This window comes from Electrona antarctica (genome assembly GCF_951216825.1).
Source record: "Electrona antarctica genome assembly, chromosome: 3".
NCBI lineage: Eukaryota > Metazoa > Chordata > Actinopteri > Myctophiformes > Myctophidae > Electrona > Electrona antarctica.
In genome coordinates this window covers 51260734-51278172 of record NC_136808.1, presented here as the reverse complement: position 1 = coordinate 51278172, position 17439 = coordinate 51260734, and the positions used below count along the sequence as shown (strand labels likewise).

Sequence of the window (17439 nt, the reverse complement as noted above, 5' to 3'; positions counted from 1 at the left end):
AGATAACAGGCAGGAGTAGTAGGCTACAGTCACAACGATTGGTCCAACTCTCTTGGACACATTGTTTCCTTTCCATCAACCAGATGCTGTTGTGTGAGGTGTAAAGAACCCAGCAGAGTTTCCTATTGAGTCTCCGTGCCTTTGTGCCTCAGAATCTGAGGACTAATTATGACTGCCAGAGGAAGCTATGAATGTCACCTGTAGATACACTAGCTGCTTACAAATAATTGCATACTCCTGTCTTTGCAGAGCCTGCACCGTGGAAATGGCCCCATTTGTGCGATTGGAGGGGAGGGGGGGGGGGGTTCTAGTGCTTAGCCTGCACTGCAACAAGTGAATGCAGTAGCCGGGAAGGGTGGTACACAGCAGAATGAGAGCGTACAAATGTAATATTTCATGACTATTTGTACGATAAAGGGATAAAATAACACAGAATATTACATGACATTATGGGAGGCAACACTACAGTATGGTAAGATTACATAAACCGCACACCAAGCGAGCTCCTTAAATTAAGCAAACTCATTTCACTGACTGAGCAAGGTAATCAAATAGCAGATGAGCCGTCCCCAAATTAAATTTTCCACGTGGAGTTCTTTTGTGCCGTTATCTCAGAAGGTGCCATAATGGTTCTGTGAATGACATTTGGGGGCCTATAGTATTTAACCCATTCTGAACGGGAACCCCTTTTGGTGTTAGCATTATGTTATGCTTTAACTATTGAAAAATAGCAGATCTACAAGCTCATAGCGCACCACCGAGTGGCGCGCTACAAGCTTGTAGGTCTGCTATTTTTGAAAAATCGAAGAACGACTGACATAGAAACATAGCTTTTTCAGAAAACTGTCAGGATTTAGACATTTATAGAATCGTTCCCAGGTCAAAATGGGTTAAGGCCTATACTACTTAAGACCATGTTGTGCAAAACTAGAACTACGTGATTACAAAATTGTTGTGTCATGAAAACGTACTGTATTCTGACCTTTTCTTAATTGAATTCAATTTAGACTCAAATTACTGCACATTCCACTTAATGTGTGAGCAATATGTAATCAATTGTGGACACAGTGACAATGGCAGACATTTACAGTACACATTTCATTTACAGTTTTGGTCATTAAAAGTATGAATTATGTCTGGAATACCAAACCATGCCCTTGAAAGAATGATGAGCAGGACACATCTTTGTAAGCGGCCCTTGTATAATGTCTAAATAATTCTATTAGTTTTCACAGCAGAGTTCAGCACAACCCGCCACCATCAACCCACATAAAAAGGTCAAAGTTAAATCCAAAAGGAAGTGGTCTCATTTTGATTACATAAATAAAGAAGAAAACATGGGGTGTGAAAATAATTTCCACACTTCCTCACAAGACAACTAATTGATCTACTGTACAATGCTTCATAGAGCTGCAACTATGGGTTATCTTGGATTATTCTATTGATTACTTTTCCAATTAATGAGGTTTTTTGAGTGGTGTAAACCACTCCTACAACTGGCTTTGTTAGTTTGTCTGTCTGTCTGCTCGTACCAAAAAATGAGCATGGTTGCTATGGTCACCCAGTTCACACGGGTGTGATTTCATTACGTCAGACATTACGTCAGACCACAGCTGATCAGTCTATATAAGACCTTACACCACTCAGTTCACACGGGTGTGATTTTTTTTAATATACATCAACGAATCAACGCCCCAACATTTTACGAGCAATACTAGCTTATTGGCAATAGCCTAGTATTTATGTACAGTATTTCATGTTATTATTATTTTTTCAACCAGAAGGCTTATGTGTTGTCAATGTGAATTTATGTACGGTATTTCATGCCTTTTTAAACCCCATGTGATGTGTTATGTGTTATGACTCATGTGTTGTGAATGCGTCTGATATCATCACTCAAACCCGAGGCCTGGATCCCCCATACGGAATCAGGCTACACACGCATGTGACGCATCAATCTCTGTTTGACAGTGACCAGGATTTACAGATGCTGTCTAACTAACTCTTTCTACCTGCCTCAGACTCACAAACAGGTGGGGGAGTGAGTGAGTGAGTGAGTGAGTGAGTGAGTGAGTGAGTGCATATACAGTATATATATATATATATATATATATCATACGTATTTAGGAGGACCTTAGAGGACCCCCTCTATAACGAGATGATGCATCTCAAGGGGCTATCCTCCAAATTAAATAAAAAATTCAATATATATTTATTGGTATTGTTAGGCTCTAATCTGTAACTATGTTTACTATGTTTACTAATATTGACAGATGAGTATTTAGAATGAATCTCAGTGTAAGTGAGCAAGTATAAATATAATCTGTATTATGTTCTAATCCGTAACTATGTCTATTATTATTATTATTAATTACAAATGAAAAGTATTCTAGCTGGTAAATGGATATTGTGCACTCCTACAGCAGCATGCCGGTAAGAGCATGCGAGGGCCACAGACCAGGCAGCTTGAGATTCACAGTGATTCATTTCAGTCTTCACATGCAGTTCACAGATGGTTAAAGGCATGACATAGAACAGATGAATGATGGATGGTGTTTGATGATTTTAAGATAATGCATCGGTATAGGCACAAAGTAGTTGTGGTGCTACCTGCACCTCTCTAGTAAGAGACAAAATGTTTGTTTGTGGCTTCTAGTTAGGCCTATATAGTCCCCAGGTGTGCCAATTGGTGGCACACCAAAAAGTCATTAAACTAGAACTGCACTCTGTTGAGTGCCTACTTGCGCGCAAGTACTGTCAACCGCTACGAACTTTCAAATCTCTGGCTCGCAATGGTGACGTAATAAAGATAGGTTTCAGATTACATATATACATGTATGTATATGTAAGTTGTATACATGTATATGTCATTTGTAAATTGATTAGCAGTATATGTGGTTACTTGGGTCGTTTCATGCGTATGTCCGTAGCTGCGTATGACGTAATGAAGATATGTACCAATGCCAGCGTATAACTGGCTCTCGATGGGGACGTAATAATGATATGTTTCAGTGTCGGGTGGATTAAAGGTAATGCCCCCTATGTATACATGTATGTAATCTTAAACCAATGCCATATCAAGCACAAATTAATCATTACGTCATACGCAGCCACGGACATACACATCGGAGCACCGGACAAACAACATTACTTGCACGCTCTGCTTGCGCAAGTAAAGACCTGTGTTTCAATCAGACTGTCCTGATGTGCCACAAGTAACAGCACACAGCGCAGCGACGGCATCCACCTCTCAAATATTCACGTGCTGTCTCTATTTGAGCAGGTTTTCCACAAACTAATGTAATTGGTGGAGATCCTTCTGCACACTACTTTGAGCTCATTCCTGGAATACGCCTACTGTATGTTGATTGTCATTACCTTTATTAAAGAGTTAAATAAATGTGTGCATGGACCAACAACACAATTTACAATTTACAATTTAGGCATTTAGCAGACGCTCTTAATCCAGAGCGACTTACATTAAGCATTAACAAAAGCATGGTATACATCACATATATAAAAAGTAGTTATCATGAATCATGCGTAAACTAAGAACGTAACAGTGGAGTGTCTATGTAAACTATACATACTATACTATATAATATATTATACATGTGTACTATAAAGTGCTATGACTACATAAAGTGCAATTCTAGAGCTGTCTACGTAACAAGCTATAAGTCTGTTTAAAATACTATCTAAGTCTACATAATGTGCTATCTAAGGGGCTAGGCTAGGGCAAGTGCTACGGGCCATGGTGGAGTCTGAAGAGGTGGGTTTTCAGACTACGGCTTCTCAGACTTTGATGATTGTACAAACAAACCATTATCAAATGTGAGACGACTCGTTTTATTTCACATAAAATGTAAGGTTCACTTCAAACAGTCAACCAGTATAGTGAGAACCTCATTGCTCCTCCAGATTCTGTCCAAAACAATCCCTCAAATCGTTACACACTATCTCTATAGTCATGTGTTCAAGACGGATCTGTCCAATATTTCATCCTGATTGGCTAACATTGGCTTTCAAAGTTTGCAGGGTTGGCCCGTTTTGAACAAAAAGCCTCAAATCATGAACGCAGCGTGCAATTTACGTGAAATCTTTCATGGACGTTCCTACTAGGCTGAGGAATATATCCCACCCTTTTCACATTGGCCGACACCAACAGGTGGATTTTTGCAAAACACATTTTTGGAACAAAATGCCTCAATTGGATGCAATTGCCATCCAATGCGTATAAGAAATGTCACCCTTTTCACATTGGCCTATTATAGCGCCACCAGGAGGCCACAACCTGACCTGCCCTGGTGGAGACCTGGCCTATTATAGCGCCACCAGGAGGCCACAACCTGACCTGCCCTGGTGGAGACCTGTCCTATTATAGCGCCACCAGGAGGCCACAACCTGACCTGCCCTGGTGGAGACCTGTCCTATTATAGCGCCACCAGGAGGCCACAACCTGACCTGCCCTGGTGGAGACCTGTCCTATTATAGCGCCACCAGGAGGCCACAACCTGACCTGCCCTGGTGGAGACCTGTCCTATTATAGCGCCACCAGGAGGCCACAACTTGACCTGCCCTGGTGGAGACCTGTCCTATTATAGCGCCACCAGGAGGCCACAACCTGACCTGCCCTGGTGGAGATCTGTCCTATTATAGCGCCACCAGGAGGCCACAACCTGACCTGCCCTGGTGGAGACCTGTCCTATTATAGCGCCACCAGGAGGCCACAACTTGACCTGCCCTGGTGGAGACCTGTCCTATTATAGCGCCACCAGGAGGCCACAACCTGACCTGCCCTGGTGGAGACCTGTCCTATTATAGCGCCACCAGGAGGCCACAACTTGACCTGCCCTGGTGGAGACATGTGCCCCGAGGGGCACTTTATCTAGTTTTTACTGAAGAAATACGGACTATAGGTCTCATATTTAAGGTACACTATGTCTATGCACACTGTGAATTTGTGCGTTTATGCATATGGAAGAAATATCTAAAAGGTGTGTGTTTGTGTGTGTGTGTGTGTGTGTGTGTGTGTGTGTGTGTGTGTGTGCATGCGTGCGTGCGTGCGTGCGTGCGTGCGAGCGTGCGTGCGAGCGTGCGTGCGTGTGTGCGTGCGTGCGTGCGTGCGTGCGTGCGCGTACGTGTGTGCATGCGTACAGGCTAGTCTGATTATGACAAGCGACACTGAACTGTTTCACATCCTATTTAGTCTGAGCGAGTGTGGTGTGTGGCGACAACAGAAGTTCTATAAAATAAAATAAAAAGATGTTAGCCAGCCATACATACATACTGTACATACATACATGGAATATCTGGCAAAAGCTCAAAAATATCTTCCTTTCAGAAATATGCAGTGCATTCCAGACTGACTGCATACATACACCCGTGTCACCGCGGTCTCTGTGCAGAAGACAGCAGCAGCGCACATAAAGCTCAGGAAATTAAAGCTGTAAATAAAGGTCCGTCAGATAAAGGATCTCCTGACAGTTATGAGAGAGAGCTGGCCGCTGTGGCTCGGGCAGGACACGTGTGGATGAGCATGAAAAAGAAATCACAGGGATGAGCGTGAAGGCCACCATTTCATCACCGTCTGACAGAAACCTTGCATCTCCATGTTCCATCTTTTAGGCTTTTTTCATAAATGTATGTATGTACAGTAATAGAGTGCAATTTAAAGCAAGATTTTGAAAACTTCATTTGAAAAAAGGGAGACCAAATGCTTAACCCATTTTAGGCGGGAACCCTTTTTGGTGTTTTAAACATTGTTATAATTTAGCTATTGAAAAATAGCAGATCTACAAGCTCGTAGCGCGCCACCGAGTCTGCTATTTTTGAAAAATCGTGAAAATGTGACGCAAATCTTTGAATATATTCTTTCAGAGCAAACATTTTTTACTCAAATCTTTGCATCTGGAGGGTCCCTGGAACAAACATATTTTCAGATGGGGGTCGGCGGGCCAATTTCATATAATTCTGGGGGTCCTTGACATGGAATATTGAGAACCACTGACATAGAAACATGGGTTTTTCGAGAAAACTGTAAGGATTTAGAAGGCATTTGTAGAATCGTTCCCACAAAAATGGTTTTTTTTTTGTCCAATCTGTATGGGAGAGTATGTTAATACAATATAACTTATACAATTGGGGTTGTTGTATTTTGTTTCCCTGCTCTTCTATTGAGACATTCAGATTGTGTCATAGGTCTTCTATTGAGACATTCAGATTGTGTCATAGGTCTTCTATTGAGACATTCAGATTGTGTCATAGGTCATGTCTCTCTTCTATTGAGACATTCAGATTGTGTCATAGGTCTTCTATTGAGACATTCAGATTGTGTCATAGGTCTTCTATTGAGACATTCAGATTGTGTCATAGGTCATGTCTCTTCTATTGAGACATTCAGATTGTGTCATAGGTCATGTCTCTCTTCTATTGAGACATTCAGATTGTGTCATAGGTCATGTCTCTCTTCTATTGAGACATTCAGATTGTGTCATAGGTCATGTCTCTCTTCTATTGAGACATTCAGATTGTGTCATAGGTCATGTCTCCCTGCTCTTCTATTGAGACATTCAGATTGCGTCATAGGTCATGTCTCCCTGCTCTTCTATTGAGACATTCAGATTGTGTCATAGGTCATGTCTCCCTGCTCTTCTATTGAGACATTCAGATTGTGTCATAGGTCATGTCTCCCTGCTCTTCTATTGAGACATTCAGATTGTGTCATAGGTCATGTCTCCCTGCTCTTCTATTGAGACATTCAGATTGTGTCATAGGTCATGTCTCCCTGCTCTTCTATTGAGACATTCAGATTGTGTCATAGGTCATGTCTCTTCTATTGAGACATTCAGATTGTGTCATAGGTCATGTCTCTTCTATTGAGACATTCAGATTGTGTCAGGTCATGTCTCTTCTATTGAGACATTCAGATTGTGTCATAGGTCATGTCTCTCTTCTATTGAGACATTCAGATTGTGTCATAGGTCATGTCTCTCTTCTATTGAGACATTCAGATTGTGTCATAGGTCATGTCTCTTCTATTGAGACATTCAGATTGTGTCATAGGTCATGTCTCTCTTCTATTGAGACATTCATATTGTGTCATAGGTCATGTCTCTTCTATTGAGACATTCAGATTGTGTCATAGGTCATGTCTCTCTTCTATTGAGACATTCAGATTGTGTCATAGGTCATGTCTCTTCTATTGAGACATTCAGATTGTGTCATAGGTCATGTCTCTCTTCTATTGAGACATTCAGATTGTGTCATAGGTCATGTCTCTCTTCTATTGAGACATTCAGATTGTGTCATAGGTCATGTCTCCCTGCTCTTCTATTGAGACATTCAGATTGCGTCATAGGTCATGTCTCCCTGCTCTTCTATTGAGACATTCAGATTGTGTCATAGGTCATGTCTCCCTGCTCTTCTATTGAGACATTCAGATTGTGTCATAGGTCATGTCTCCCTGCTCTTCTATTGAGACATTCAGATTGTGTCATAGGTCATGTCTCTTCTATTGAGACATTCAGATTGTGTCATAGGTCATGTCTCTTCTATTGAGACATTCAGATTGTGTCATAGGTCATGTCTCTTCTATTGAGACATTCAGATTGTGTCATAGGTCATGTCTCTCTTCTATTGAGACATTCAGATTGTGTCATAGGTCATGTCTCTCTTCTATTGAGACATTCAGATTGTGTCATAGGTCATGTCTCTTCTATTGAGACATTCAGATTGTGTCATAGGTCATGTCTCTCTTCTATTGAGACATTCAGATTGTGTCATAGGTCATGTCTCTTCTATTGAGACATTCAGATTGTGTCATAGGTCATGTCTCTTCTATTGAGACATTCAGATTGTGTCATAGGTCATGTCTCTCTTCTATTGAGACATTCAGATTGTGTCATAGGTCATGTCTCTTCTATTGAGACATTCCGATTGTGTCATAGGTCATGTCTCTCTTCTATTGAGACATTCAGACTGTGTCATAGGTCATGTCTCTTCTATTGAGACATTCAGATTGTGTCATAGGTCATGTCTCTCTTCTATTGAGACATTCAGATTGTGTCATAGGTCATGTCTCACCTAGACAGTAGACACAGGATCTGATAAGAATTTTGTCAAGATTCAATTTATCTTCTGAGCAAGCAGGACGGCTCTATAAGCTCAATGGTAAAAAACTTTCAGAGACTGGGTTCAAAACGAGGAACGTCACATAGTGCTGCTTTAAGATTGTCTGTGGGTCTTATGCATATTTAACTGATGAACAGTAGCAGCAATACCTTAATGTGACTACATGTAATTACATTGGATCTATCAGAACACAGCTTATTTATTTATTTTATATGTTTTTCATTTCTTGAAAAGTAACGGTTTTGGACATACAAGGTTTCCTATACACGACTGTGACTGCCCTGCTCTGGTTTTCCACACTGCAGTTCGACGCTAATGCCTGATTGTGCTACTGAGTGAGTTTGTCAAATGCATTTCTTTAGAAAACATTTTGCAGGGTTTACGCAGGGTTTGGCAGACTGGATAGTGCATCACTGTGTCTGTGTGTCAACCACATGATCGGAACGTTCCCGCTTGAATTCCTGCTGGACACATGATGTTACTGTTACGTCTTTCCTCATCTCTGCCCAAATGTCCTGTCTATCCACACTTTCCTGTCTAAAATTGTTTAAAAAAAATACATTTAAAAAAATAAGTGCTCCTCGGGCTCGGAGTATAGGTCTCCGCCAGGCCAGGTAGGTTATTGTGGGCCAGCAATGTTCGGAATTCGTCAATCAGGAAGGAATATCAAAAATTGGACAAATCCCTCTTGATCACTTGACTATAGAGATAATGTGTACCAATTCTGTATGATGTTTGAACAATATTTGAGTAATATGAAAAACATGTTTTGTATTACTCTCATGAATCTGCCTCCTGGTGGCGCTATAATAGGGCAATGTTAAACGTGGTGTGAACTGTGCGTGCAAAGTTTCATGCGTTCTTGATTTGTGGCATTTTGTTCAAAACGGGACACTCTTGAAAACGTTAGATGTCAATGTACATGACTATAGAGATCATGTATACCAATTTGCATGAAATTTGCATCTGAATGAGTAAAATCAAAAAAATGTGTTTTACATAAGTCAGCCTCCTGGTGGGTATGTATGGTATGCAGGGCAAACATTTTACACATTTACAAACATTTTGGCACACAGATCGGTGCAGTTATTATAGGTAAAAACACAAATTGGCTTGTTATAGCGCCACCATGAGGCTGATTTTAAAACTTTCTTCTACTGCCATAGTGGGATTGTGCATACAAAATCTCACAGAAATTGCACGCCGTTTTCATGATTTGAGGCATTTTGTGCATGTCATCACCTGCACACTAGATTAGAGGAATTTTCAAAATATGGATAAAAAAAAAAAAAAGAATATAAAAAAAAGAATAAAAAAATCTCGGTTTCTCGTCGGTGGCAACCAGTGCATGGTTAGATTCATCTCGTGATCTCGTCGGTGGCACTTAAGAGTATTTTTATTTTTATGAAAATCGGCCTCCTATTGGCGCTATAACAGGACCATGTGAAAAGAATTGGGGCAGAGTTGCTCTGGTATCCAGGGAGTGTGTGTGCAGTTCTGCTGTGATCATACAGTTCTGCTGTGATCAAGACCCACAGAACACAGAACACAGTTCTGCTGTGATCAAGACAACAGTTCTGCTGTGATCAGAGTTCTGCTGTGATCAGAGTTCTGCTGTGATCAGTTCTGTTCAGTTCTGCTGTGATCAAGCCAACGTGCCTGAGATTAGCTGTTCACAGACGGACAAGGACGGATGGACGGACGGACGGACGGACAGGGTGCAAAACATAGTCTCGGCCATGCCTTCATCCTGGCGGAGACAATGACGTGAAATTATCATAAAAAGGAGGGGAAAAAAGATTGTTTATTATTATTATTATATATTTATTTGTTTATTTACTAAGACCAGATGTGACACTTTGTACTGTACTGTACTGTACTGTACTGTACTGTACTGTACTGTACTGTACTGTACTGTACTGTACTGTACTGTACTGTACTGTACTGTATAAGCTGCAAAGTTACTTGATGGAAAACTATTTGGGTTGTAAATGCATTTGGATTGTAAAAGCGTCACTTTGTGACACGTTGGTTGTACATCAGGTTGTACATCAGGTTGTACATCAGGTTGTACATCAGGTTGTACACCAGGTTGTACATCAGGTTGTACATCAGGTTGTACATAAGGTTGTACATCAGGTTGTACATAAGGTTGTACATCAGGTCGTACATCAGGTCGTACATCAGGTCGTACATCAGGTTGTACATCAGGTTGTACATCAGGTTGTACATCTGCTATTGTTGAACATTTTTGAAAACTTCTTAAAGTGTGAGAACTACTGCTTTCGAAGGTATTTAGTGAATCGGCCTCAGGTCTTAATGGGTTAATAAGTCACGTACAGTAAAAGAAAACGTCATGACCCGAGACGCTACTGTAACTCTAGACGGCCTGTTTATTGAACAGACTTGGTGGTATGAAAATATCCTCAATTATTTGTGAGTAATTGCTGGACCTTACTCATTATTTCTAGCAGTAATTCCATTTAACTATATCAAGGTTGTACCTATATTCATATGGACCTTACTCATTAGTTCTAGCAGTAATTCCATTTAACTATCAAGGTTTTATTCATATGCCAAACGCAAACACACAGTTCGCAATTTGTGATTGGTTTGTGGATCGTTATTTGACATACTGTACATCAGAGACTAGCAGCGGAGATCATTCACACAGTGGGGCTACATCAGCTCTAATCATTTTACAGGGATTAGGTGGGGGGGTCGTTCTATCCATCTATTTGTACTGTACCGCACTACCGTATATATCTATAATCATTTTGAAGTTGTCTGAAGGTCAGTAAACAATGTCAAAATAAATTGAAGCCTCATGGCTTCTTGCACACGAGGACTTCAAATTTGAGAAAGAAAAGACAAATATTCTTAATCACCTCTGTCTGAGTCGTTAGCCTGATCCAGACTTCCAAAACAAACAAACAGACCAAATAGTTTTGCACGCAGTTGGAGCAACTATAAACGCACGCTTTAGATTAGAAGATGTAATGATTTTACACGCTGAACATTACCTGTAAACATATTTATATATACATAGAACTAAGTTTAGGAAAAACAGCCCTGTGTTGCTTGCTGTACCCCAGCAAGTGTCCAACCTAAATTCACTGGACACAGTAGTCTGCATACTAATGTTTGGAGCTAACCTTCAGTCTATTAGTGCCTCCGCTGAATCCAGGGCAGCTTCGGGGCAAAGAGAAGCTGTGTGATCTGTGTCGACCATGATAACAATACAGCAGCCATTGATGAAAAGCCTTGTGGGGATTTATTACAAGCAAGCAATAGGGAATACGGTGCCAGAGAGCCTGGATAGCCCACATTTGAATACAGGCCACAAATTATAAACAGTTTCAGTAAATGAAGTGACTGAATGTCTTTGTTCCATGGGCGTACATCTTCCCCTCGCTAGTGGGAAGCTGCACACTCTAAACCACTACCGCGCTAGCACTGGGAAAGGAAGTTGTTGAAGCCTGGGTTTCCTGCTTTGACTGCTGTGGCCAAGAGTGCAACTGTTTATAGTGGTTTTAGAGACTGACTCATCTAATGATTCAAGGATTAGACGATGCTTTTCATAAATGTCTGATCATTTTAATGATCTCTTTGTCCACATAACAATTAGGGGATGAAAACAGTGAAAGATATATAGTACATGCTGCTTTCCTGCAATAAACCACATCTTGTTACGTAAAAAAAAGTTGATAGTAACATTTCTGTGAATATTATTTTAGTTTCTTAACTGAGATTTCCTTGTGTTATGAATCATAAGCCTAGGATTGTAAAGCTGAATCAGGCATTGTCATTACTGTATGATTTCAAATGATCCAACAACCACTGACATTATTCTGCTTTCTATAAATCTTAGCAGCAGCTGAATGACTTCAATCAATGTGGTCTTTAAAGCTGCTATAAGCAGGGGCCGCAATCTGCATTCAAAGATGTTCCTAGACGCTTTGTCATTGGTCGAAAAAAAAACCCGGTCGCAATGACTAACCAATCAGGAAGCAGACAGGCAAATCGACCAATGACAAAGCTTCTAGGAAAATCTTTGAATTCAGATTGCGGCTCCTAGATGTGTCACAGAGACTACATTTTTTGGGGAGCATTCTACCCATTGTTGGCTGTCTGAAAAAAAAAAAAAAAAAAACATTTTTATATACTCATACCAAGTCTATTGACTATTATTATACATAGAAAAGTGGTATGGCACTTGTTAAGCTGGTTGACAAGGCCAAAGTGCACTCAGTAGCTGGCAGTCATTTTATGGCTGCAGCACTGAAGCAGATTTACTTAGATGACGTCAGTGGCTTTGAGCCAGCTTTTCCTTTTTGGTGGCATTCTACGCTGGCCTCACCGGGGCCTTGCTCAAACTGCAGAACAGCAGACCATACTCAAAAATTCCCTTTCTAGACTAGAGTTTACCTCAGGGCACGTACAGTACTGTACAGCCTGGAGGAGTCTCCTCCTTTGAGCACGCTTTGACCATGAAAACCGCTGTTGTCGTTTTGTTCTGCTTGTGCCACTGCAAAATGTCTCATCTAATTAAAGAAATAATGACCCTGTGTGCACACCAAATGACAGAACAGAGATCTGTTATGAATATCTCAATTTTGTCTGTACGATTACATCATGGAATACATTATGCATTAATATATTCCCACAGGGAATTTCACAGACACTTACCACACAGGAAATAGAATATATTCATGCAAGTATAATTGCACTTTAATCAGTCAAAGATTTTATTTCTAACATCTGTTTCACATCCATAACGAATGCAGCAAATCTGAACATGGAGAACAATAATAGAGTATTTGAACCATGAATACATTCGCTAACTCTTAATAAGGATTCAGAAGGAAAACGTGCCACGCAACAAAATAAAATGCGGATACAGTCTTGATAAGAAATAAGACTGGATATAAAAAGTGCAACAGTCTAGGGTAGGAAACATCCTACGACGACAATAAAGCCAATGACCAGTCTATTTCTGGAGTCTGTTCATTCAACTGTTGCAGTTTTTAGCTGGGTAAATTATATTAGTGCTAAACCGTTCACAGTTCACACCAAGTACTATAGCTATAATGATATAACTCAAGTGGCTGGCAGAGTTCACACCACCACTATAACAAAGCCAACGGTGAATGGTATAGTTATAGTGCTTGGTGTCAAGTCAAATGGTCAAATCTCCACTTCCCCACACAAAGACTGCACTCAGGAGGTTATCCAATGTGTATAGGATGGATTCCCCTATACTCTTTCAAAGATGATACATTATTGTTTTCTTTCACCTGTTGCAAGGAATTTAAAGAGGTTAAGTCTACCTGTGAGTTTTATAAATATTTAGCACATGTAAAAGTTGTAACAAGAGCTTGTGACTAAATAACTACACTGGATCCATTGGAATACAGGTTCTTTTTTACCATTTCCTGAACAGTAACGGTTTTGGACATACAGTACAATATTTCCACGGCAATGTAATTCTTCAAAAGTAATGCCAATGTGGCGCACACAACCTGTATCTGTATCTACCCTTCTCTTTCCTCTCACACTTTAATCTGCAACAGTATGCTACTTAACGTCATGGTAATATTATGATTGGCTGTAGTGTAGGCTTGTACGTTGTCTTGTTAAGCAATCGATTGAACTTGTTCATTTGTTCATTTATCAGTCTGGGTCATTTTTATAAGCAGAGCGTATTCTAACATAGAAATAGGGCCCTGATATTGCAGGTAAATGTAATAATGACACCTTTGTATTTCCTAAGGGAAATATAGAACAGTAATTGCATAGATAGAGCCATAGACAATTTCACAAAAGAAACCAAGGACACACAGAAACACCTGTTAGCACAAGGATCTCCTAAGTTGACAACTTAATTCATGTAATACTAGTCTGTCTTCTTATAATGTCAGCAGACATAGATCTGATCTGAAGCATAGCAGCGCAATATGGTGCGATGGTCACAACAGCCCTGTTGCTGACCAAAACGTAGCATAGATTGTGTAAGTACTACATGTGTGCAGCTGATAAGTATAGTTTGATCTTTGTGTAATAAAAATCAGAAGAACCCCCTTTACTTATATTTTCCTCTATGTACACAGTCATGTGTATATAGCACATATATAGCACATTTAGAAACTCACAACTTTTCGCATCCCTGACGTGTTGTGAGCTTGTAGATCATCTATTTTCGGTATGTGACAAAGCATCCGACTTAAATGTGAATAGTTGAAGGAATGACATGGGTGTCTCACTCTCTTTGCTCCCAGAAGCAACACAATCCACTGAGTGGCTCAACGATGAATATTATTCTGTCCAGATTTCTCAAACTAGACATATTCTATACCCATACTCCCCAAGTATAAAAAGGGACAAAAAATGTCACCTACAAAAATAAATGCATATGCATTTGAATACTTAGTATTGTAAAAAATCTTTAAGTATATATCTGAAATGAATCATGCTTCTACTATATATACAAAATACCACAATACCCTACTGTATGTTTCAGATAGATACACATCTAAATCTGGTTGAATTTTTCATGTTGATATATTTTTAATTACATATGTCATAAGATTGAGACAAATGTGGTACTACTGTACACGTTTATCATGATCAAATGGGTATAGTTGGGGGCTGAGTTATGAAAAACAACATCTTATCTTACTTTCTAAAATTACATAATAAAGAAACAATGTTACATTATGATCAGTGAATCTAATAGAATGTACTGTTTATTTTTTAGTAGTTTATGTATTTTTCAGTGATTGCAACATAAAAAGACGGTGGTACCATTACAGAACATGGTGATATTAAGAAAGATATTAAGAAAGATTAGGAAAAGTGCACGTAAATGTATAATCCCTGTTGCTGTAATAACATTATAAGTAGAGTGATCAAGGATCAAGCAAAGACATTCTATTATATTACATGAAAATGATTTCTATTCATTTTCTATATGTTCACTATATTTGGCATAATCTGAGACAAAGCATCTATTGCTGGTATAACCCCTAATTTTGTTTCACTCCATCAAGCTGATTTAATTCACAATAATGTGATATGTGGCTAAAGTGTGACTATAGAGTCAATCAGTTTAATGTAAATACCTGTTTGAGAAGTTAATGAAAGGTGCTGTCTCGTTCTGATCAATCATATTTGATATTACATTTTGCCACTGTGAAATTCAAGACAATAATTAACTGCAGGAAAAGCAGTGAGGTATAGAGCAATATTTAGGCTACTCCACAGCAGAGAGCTAGCTGACCCTGACTCAGTCTCTTTCCCAAAGATGGAAAGAGTGGGAAAACCCTATTGATATAGCAACCAATTTAGTAATGAGTTTAGAATTACCCAGCTGGAATCAAGTATTTCCACATAATTATATATCACTCAGCTGTGCCTGGATAGTGAGACTGAACACTGGCACTATTTAAATAAAGTATTTGCTTGTTAGTCAAATGGCTTGAACTCATATTGAAAAGTGACAGATGGAAAATCCCTGCGATTATTAGACTGAGATCTGCTACAGCTCACTAAAGGGGGTCTAATTTGATGGGCTAAAAGAAATTAATAAATTAATGAACTGCAACAGATTGCTATGAAATCCAGAAGCTACTTGACATAATATAGGCAACAATTAAATTTGATTCAAACTTTGTCAAAGACGTGACAGACATGGAGCAGCCAGCCAGCCACACATGCACCGCATAAAAAGAAAATAATCGGTGTAAAGTGTGAAAGTCTTTGTGACAGCGATATGACTTCCTGCGTTCAGGATCCAGGATCCTTCAGTTTTAGCTGAGCAGGCAGATCCAGAGAAAAGGCGGATATGGGAAACATGAAAGGAAGCTCAGCTTAAGCAAAAATACTGTTAAAAAAAAAATAGGCGCGTCAATATCCTACTGGACAAGATCATCTTCAACTCGACTCGATCGACGCTGACTGCCTGGATGGCTCTGACTCCAAGACAAGTAGCCTATACTTTCTATTGTAACATTAGTTCTGTTGTTTTTAAACCACCCCATGGTGAGCACTCCAAATCCATATGCTTTGTTTTGTTAAAAACCGACTTTATTTTTGTTTAGATGGCCAGACGTGTAAAAAACAAACGCCACCCATTTCACTGTAAAACAAACAATAATAAGGAGTTTGGGTTGATAACCTTTCCTTGACTTAATTGTAGCGAAAAGCACAGAGAGGGAATTGGCATTCCAGTAGCAAATAACAACAACAACAAAAAAAAGCATTGTACTCACACAAAGTTCGATGACGATTTAAAAAAATGCACCGTCAAACGTGGTGGAGCAACAAGTCTTTCAACACAATGTTTTTGCAGGGCTCCGAAAATGCTCCAGTGAAATCTCCAACTCCCGGTTGATCCAACTATGGAGAAGAAAACACCACGGTTTTTATCCGTCATCTTGTCCAAAATTGCCATTCAGTATAATAGTTTACGTTTTAATATCTCCCTGAATCCTAACGGGGGGTTTTGTGAGCTCCTGGCACAGGACTTACTGCATTATAATAGGGCGGGCATGGACGGGCTTCTTCTAAAAAATGTAAAAAATGTCAAAGATTTTCCGTGCTATGTCAATGCAATAGGCTAAAACACTGAGTGGACAAAGTGCACCCTGTTGCAACAGCGACAAGAATCGCCCATCCATCTCACCACCACCGCTAGAAATACTTCAAATATGTCACATAGTGGGTTAAACTGTACACACAGCACACATTTGTATTTTTAATAATCACAATTCTCCAGTATTTCGAAAAGAAGAAACTAAAGCCCCTTACTGGGAGTAAGTCTGCTATCATTTTTGCATATCATTAACTAATAGAAACTTACCTCAAAAAACACCTCCCGTTATTGATATTTATGAGAAAAAAATCACCCCCTTTCGCTTTTATTTCTGGATATATTGTTATTATTATTAATAATGATAATAATATTATTATTTTGTAAACTGTGTAAAGTTATTCTATATAGTGTATTCTGGGCCAGCCAGCCAAAGGTAGGTGTACGTGAATCGCTGAAGCTGACAAGAGATGCGAAGAATGCTCGGAATGAGGGAGCAGGAATGAAATGAACGCAGAGAGCGAGTTTGCATCGGGGCGGAGCGAAGGTGGCGTCATCCCCGGACCGTCAAAAGCCTCGATTCATCGTGGCCACAGGAAAATAGCGGACCTACAAGCTCACAGCGCGTCGCGCGCGCGACGCGTTGTGAGCTTGTAGATCGGCTATCTTCCTCAGCACAGCCTTCGATAGCCGAGCACATGCAGGCAGGCAGGGGG

At 39.8% G+C, this 17439-nt stretch overlaps 1 protein-coding gene across 4 annotated transcripts in view; it reads right to left on the bottom strand.

The window, feature by feature from the left end:
* Positions 1–17115, bottom strand: part of tead1b (TEA domain family member 1b) — an 89957-nt gene extending 72842 nt beyond the window's left edge. For 3 of the 4 annotated variants that reach the window (XM_079497253.1, XM_079497255.1, XM_079497256.1), the window contains exons 1-2: positions 16994–17115; positions 16404–16530 (exon numbers count right to left, since the gene is read on the bottom strand). The gene's annotated coding sequence lies outside the window, so the exon portion shown is untranslated. Of the gene's footprint in view, positions 1–16403; positions 16531–16993 lie in introns of those variants that run through there. The other variant, XM_079497254.1, reaches the window with a different exon arrangement.
* Between the last annotated feature and the right edge of the window lie 324 nt (positions 17116–17439).